This window comes from Otolemur garnettii, unplaced genomic scaffold (genome assembly GCF_000181295.1).
Source record: "Otolemur garnettii isolate 467f Iridium unplaced genomic scaffold, OtoGar3 scaffold00084, whole genome shotgun sequence".
In the NCBI taxonomy this organism is placed as follows: domain Eukaryota; kingdom Metazoa; phylum Chordata; class Mammalia; order Primates; family Galagidae; genus Otolemur; species Otolemur garnettii.
The window spans coordinates 599501-606356 of record NW_003852479.1 but is presented as its reverse complement, the minus strand read 5'-3'; positions in this window follow the sequence as shown (position 1 = coordinate 606356).

The following is a 6856-nucleotide window of genomic DNA, read 5'->3' as shown; positions in this document are numbered from 1 at the left end:
CTCCTTCTTCCCTGCTCCAACTTTGCCCCCTGGCTATTCTGAGAGAAAATGAATGTTCCAGTTTTCTGCTTTCTGTCTTGAACTCTGTGCCTGGTAAATGAATTAAGGACACAGATCCTGTCTTTTGTGGCCATCTTTGATGCCATATGGCCATGTGAGACTTACGAGGGAAAATGAAAAGACATCAGAAATAATGCCTATGTTGTGGTTTCAGAACACTTTTCGGTAACTTAAACCCTTCAAGTCATGTTATAGTCCATGAAATATCTCTCATTTGTAAAATGTAATAATTTTGTTGTTTAGATTGTTTGGGAAACTGAGTTTTTGTCAAAGAATAAGATTCTTCTCTTTTAAACCTTAGAATTATCAGTTTAGCCAAGTGAATAATTAACTTCATAGTAAACTATGTCCTACTTTGTGAAAAGTGGCTTTTTGAGAGTAAGAAAAATTAGACAGAAAGGAAAATGGCATTGTGTCAGAAAGGATCTTGTGTGGTAAATTTTGTCTTGAAACAGAATGGTTATTTAAGAAAATGAAAGGCAGGGCAAGCCAGAAGTTTTAGAATGTTTGTAAATTGTCTGTGCAGGCTCATAAAAGTGAATTTGTGAAGGAATTTGTATGTGATCCAGTTGACTATGCCTTTAGAATCTTTTGACTTGTAATCCTGTTTGAACAAATGTTTTAAATCTTTGATATTTGACAAATCTTTCAAAATCAAAACACTAAATTTGGTCTTTTTGAAATATTAAGACCACTGGTAGTCTTAGAAAGACATACTAGGTTTAATTGGTATGTTAAAAATGTATAGGAAATACTGTAAAATATGAAATGGTGGTTAATTTTCTGTTGTTTATGTTTATATATGTGTTCTAATATTATAAAATACTGGTCTATCTTAGTGTATACTGTCAGTAATAATTTTAATTCATCTCAGAAAGTGTTTTTGTAACTGGCTAAGTCCAAAGTTTGTCTTTCAAAGAAAGTAGTAGAAAAGGCTGGCAAGTTCTCTCAAATTCAAATTTTTGATGACTTTGGAGATTAAATGCCATCAGACTAGAAGCAAACTTCAGCACTTTAATTAGAAAGCTAACATGTCCATGAGTATTGCTAACCTAACTTCACACAGAACAGGAATCAGTTACATGGAACTAAGCTGTTTTGTTATGGCTTTTTGTTTGAAACATTGCTGAATCTTTCTGTGTTTTGTTTTCCAGAAGTCAAGAAAACCATTTTCTATCTTTTAAACTATTTGTAGCTTTCAGCAATGTATGTACTTATGAGCAAAATTTAAAACATTTATTTTTTCTCTCTCCTTGGTTTCTCCAGAATTTGAAAACCATTTCTAAGTATTCTTAATTTCTGATAATACAGTTATTTGCATAAGTTCAATAAGAATCTGTTTTGTTCTATAGGACACAATGAAAGACACTGGTTATTTTCCCAAGACTTTGGCTGAAATAGTTTCTTAGAGGTATCTAGACTGTGTTAAGAAATTAGGGTTGACTTTTTAAGGCCAATAAAAAAGCCCATTGGAAAGACTAGCCAGATACCTCATCATAACTTTTCCTGATCTGTGGTGAGTAAAGAATGTCACTTTCTGACAGGTCCAGGAATCACAATTTGCTTTGGTACCTCAAAAGAAGAGGATTTTACCCAATGTCTATAGGTATTTAATGGCACAGATGAAACTTGGTCTCATGGAAGGCTTTCAAGTCTAACCTGAGATCTTTATAAAAGGTTCAAGCAAAGCCAATTTTAAAAGGAAGAAAAGCCAGATGGCTAATAATTATTCTTGCTGCACTTTATGCAAATAATCAGATCAGTATACTGAAAATACAGTTTATATTGGCAATTAAACTGCTATAATTTTTTAGTAAGGTGAGAAATAGAGAGAGAAAACTGGTAAAAGGAAAAAATACCACAGCCCACCTGTATTAGAGTCCAACCTTGTCTGCAATGCCAGCTAATAAAATGAGACAGCTATTTAACTAAACTTGTCACGACTGTGTGTAATTCCTCAAATGAGTTATGATATTGGTGACTATTGTAGTAAGTATGATGTTTAGTCCTCAGACATAAACTGATCTATTAAATGGGACTAAGAGACTGGTCAAATAATATAGAATTAAATGCAGTAATTATGTTTGCTCTGAAGCCTTAAGGCTCAACAAAGGTTGCCTGTTGACTATACTGGAAAAATTTGTGCACATTAAATGCTATCTGCTATATCTATGTAGATACCTCAGGAAAAATTGGAGCCTGAATAAAAATTTTCCAGTAAATGGTGTGGCTGCAACATAGACTCATAAGTGGCCCCACACCCGTCTGATGTTCAGGAATATTCACTTGAATTGCCCAGAACTTTGGATCAGTTCTGTAGGGACTCTTAAAATCAGGTACTATCTTAAGAACTGTCCTAAGACTGTAAATAAGAATATTAATGTTCTCCGCTCAGCCTCTGTAGCTCAGCGGTTAGGGCACTGGTCACATACACGAGGGCTGGCAGGTTTGAACCTGGCCCAGGCCTGGTAAACAAGAATCACAACTATAACCAAAAAATAGCTGGACATTATGGTGGACCCCTATAGTTCCAGGTACTTGGATGCTGAGGCAAGAGAATCATTTAAGCCCAAGAGTTTGAGGTTGCTGAGAACTGGATGCCACAGCACTCTACCAAAGGTGACATAATGAGACTCTGTCTCAAAAACAAACAAACTAGCTAACTAACTAATGTTCTCATTGTATGAACCTTAGCCTCAAAATCCAGAACTTGTAGATATTGGTAGGTGATGCTAAATGGTTTCATTCTTTTACTCTGGACCCAACCTTGACTTTATCCCTGTGAGTGTAGGAAAGCCTGAAATCCACAAACCTATGCAAGGTGCCTGAGGTCATGCAGAAGCCAGATGAAAGCTCTGGGGATTTCTATGAAAGAGTGTGAAACATACAGACAAGCCAAACCATTGTATGAAGCCACAAAGGAGAGAGAAAAAGGGTCAATTTAGTAGAAATCCAACCAACCAAAAGCCTTTAAGAGGCTAAGGGGAAAACTGCAGGCATCCCTGGTGCTAGGCCTTTAGGACCTGGCCAAGCCTTTTGAACCGTATGTACCAGAAAGAAATAGAACAGCTGGGGGAAGGGGGGGGGGGTCACCCGTAGCTCAGTGGTTAGGGTGCCAGCCACATGCACCAGGGCTGGTGGGTTTGAACCCAGCCTAGTCCTGCTGGACAACAACAATAACAAAAAATACCCAGGCATTGTGGTGGGCACCTGTAGTCCCAGCTACTCAGGAGGCTGAGGCAAGAGAATCGCTTGATCCCAAGAGTTTGAGGAGGTTGTGAGACATGAGGCTATGGCACTCTACAGAGGGAGACAAAGTGAGACTCTGTCTCAATAAAAAAAGAAAGAAAGAAAGAAAGAAAGAAAGAAAGAAAGAAAGAAAGAAAGAAAGAAAGAAAGAGAGAGAACAGGAGGGAATGCTTGCTCACCCAGCATGTAGAATCCTTGGTAAGATCTGTTGTTTGTCTCTCTAAACAACTTGATAGGGTTTCAAAAGGATGGCCCCTGTGCCTAAGAACACTTGCAAACACTGCCATGCTTGTGCAAGAGGCTTATAAGTTGACTTTGGGACAAAAATCAAGAGTCTGGGTACCATATGCAGTGGTCACTCTTATGAATATCAAAGGGCACCACTAGTTGGTCAATTTGTGCCTCACCAAATACCAAATCCTACTGTGTAAGAATCCGAGGTTGGTTATAGAGGTTGTATGCATGAGGCCTTGCATATGCACTTAGGATAGAAGAAAAAAAAATTAAGAAGCTTCTGGGGAGATACTTATACATTCCCCTATTGGCCACTCTTGCCAAGAAAGTCAGCCAGCATTGTGTGACATGCAACCAACACAATGCTAAATGGGGACCATTCCTGGCCCCTGAAATTCAGTCCTACAGGGAAGCCCCTTTTCAAAATATGCAAATGGACTATACTGTGTTGTCCAGATAAGGAGGAAATTGGTACTTACTAGTTCAGGTCTGCACACACTGAGGATAGGTGGGAGCCTTCCCCACCAGGATAAAGAGGGCTCCCATTGTCCAGAGAAATCATCCCATGTTTTGGATTGCCACTCCAGATTGGATCTGATGATAGACTAGCCTTCATAAGAGAGATAGGGCAAATGACAGCTAAAGTCTTGATTATCACCTGGAAACTACATGTAAGGCCTGGGTAGAGGACCCAAGAGGAGTCACGGTCCCTGAACTCTGAATGCTGGTCCAGACCAGGGAAATAGGGAAGCCCAGGTGACTCTGAAGTTTAATGCCTGCGGCACCATGCAAAGATGCTGCAGTGGAAGGAGCTGGGAAAGAAACTATAGGACAGATCAGAAATACCTCTGTGCCTTAGATGTTGCAGAAAAGTGGTGTGAGGTCGAATGTGAAAGGTGGAAATGTAGGATAGAAGGCACCTAAGACAGTGAGGACTGCAGCAAAAGAAGTATCATACTCAAAAAAGAGTAGTGAAGACAGATTGCTCTATGGGTCAGTGTAACCCCTGGAGCAAATTAATAACCAGGTAAAAGTCATAGTGAAGAAAAACCCAGACATTGGCCCATGTCCCAGTGCAGCCCTCAAAACCTGTGGGGATACTAGTTTTCAACCTTAGAGAATTTAAAACATTACTAGAAGGAGTACTAGCCTAGGATTACTAGGAGTAATCACCAGAGTTACCTTAATTATTCCCTGTCGCCTCCCACTAATAGTCAGCTACACCTAGATAATTGGGACAGATGTCAATTTAATAAAAAATGGTATCACTGTTCTACATAAAACATTACTGGCTCCTGCAAGAGCAAGCGGATAGAGAGACCCCAAATTAAAATATATATGGAGTATCAAAAGGGGGGAATGAGAGAGGATACCTGGAAAAAGTAAGGTCTAAAACAGTGGTTCTCAACCTGTGGGTTGCCACCCCTTTGTAACAATGAAAATACATCCTGCATATCAGATATTTACATTACGATTCATAACAGTAGCAAAATTACAGTTATGAAGTAGCAATGAAATTAATTTTACGGTTGGGGGGTCACCACAACATGAGGAACTGTATTAAAGGGTGGTGGCATTAGGTGGCATTAGGAAGGTTGAGAACCACTGACTCTGAAAGAACAGAGGTTTTCTCAAGGAGACCCCAAGGATACACCTGCGAGGTCCTCCCGGTGGTGACTCAGCTCTTAGGGATTTATAGAAACTCAACTTCCTGGGATCTAGAAACTAATGCTTGTTCCACTTCTGTAAAAGCCTGCAGTTCTGTAAAAGTTAGAGCTGCTTCTCCACCTTGATTCAAACTGACCAATGAGAGAGGTACCCATGGGCTGGAACTTGACTGGAGAGAAAAAGGAGAAGACTAAGCCAGTTCATTCCACTGAACTGGTGGCAAACCAAGTCTGGGAGTACAGCCATTTTGGGACGCTGGGTTTGCTGCCGCTCTGTGGACTAAACTAAAGCCCTTCCTCTTTAAACATGATGTTTGGGTATTCCTTCTCTCCTGTATCATTTGGGCATCTTCCTGTAACATTTCAGAAAAGGTAGGATTCCTGATTATTTCCCCTTTATTTTTCAATGCTTTGAGCAGTCACTTAGCAGTATAGCAACCTCCCATGAAAACCAGTATCATAGTGAAGTATTTATATATATTTGATGTTGGAATCCACTGCAGTCATTATACTGTTAAGTTTTTACTTCCTTGATGTGATACTTACATCTCTTTTCTCTTACTGTGAAAATTCTCAGTTCCTAATGGTAATAACACAATTATTTGCTTTTTCCCCCATGTCACTTAACATTATAAAAAGACAAGTGAGTGTAAAATTTCTTTGTGGTTCTTTTTCCTTTAAAATATATCCTACCAGGTATACTGTAACTTAAAATGAAAGACTTAATCTCTTCACATAGACATGAACAAAAGGACTCTGAAAAGCTCTCTGGAGGAAAACAACTTTATTCCACTGAACTGTTGGCAAACCAAGAAGATGCATTCCTGCTAACAAAGCAAAACTGGAGGTGGGCAGGGGTTTACAGCAGAAGTTCCTTCCCAGGCTCCTAAGTCAAGTTTGTTTATGCAAATGAACGGTTGACACTTATTTAGTTATGATTGGCTGCTCTGTGTTGATTAGTCAATACAGCTGAACCCTGATTGGTTGATACATCTGAACCCTGATTGGCCAAGGCAGGTGACCTCTGATTGGTTGGTTCCCAGTCCCTAAGGTAAAAGGTTTGGGTTTTTGAGGAATTCAGGATGCCTGTGACCACTGTGTAAATGGCCACTTGGCTCTATTTTACATTTAAGCCTCTTTCGATGTATTTGCTCTTTCGGGTTCACATTTGTTCACGTAGCTATGACACCAGAACAATACATGGTTAAGTTCATTGGTTTCAGTTTGTTTTGTTTTCAACTTAAAGTTTTTGTCTTTTCCACTGTAATTATACAAACTATATGGTTCTGAAGCTAAAACTATATAACAAGATTCACTGAAAGTATTTTTTCTTCTGCCCTATCTTCTTCATTCTGTACCTTCTCTGTCAATATAGAACATTTTAATCAGTTTTTGGTGTGTCATTTCATATTTTTCTTTTTGAAAATATAAACAAAAATGTTTGCACATTTGTTTACCTTACAGAAAAGGTAGCACATGATAAATGTTTTTCCTGCACCTTGCTTTACTTTGCTTGATATGCAGTCTATCCTGGCCATTTTTCCACGCCTAAATATAGAGATCTATTCCATTACTTATGACACCTGCATCGTTCTCCTTTGCTTAGATGCACAGTTTACTAATCCAGTCTCTAATGCTGCATATTT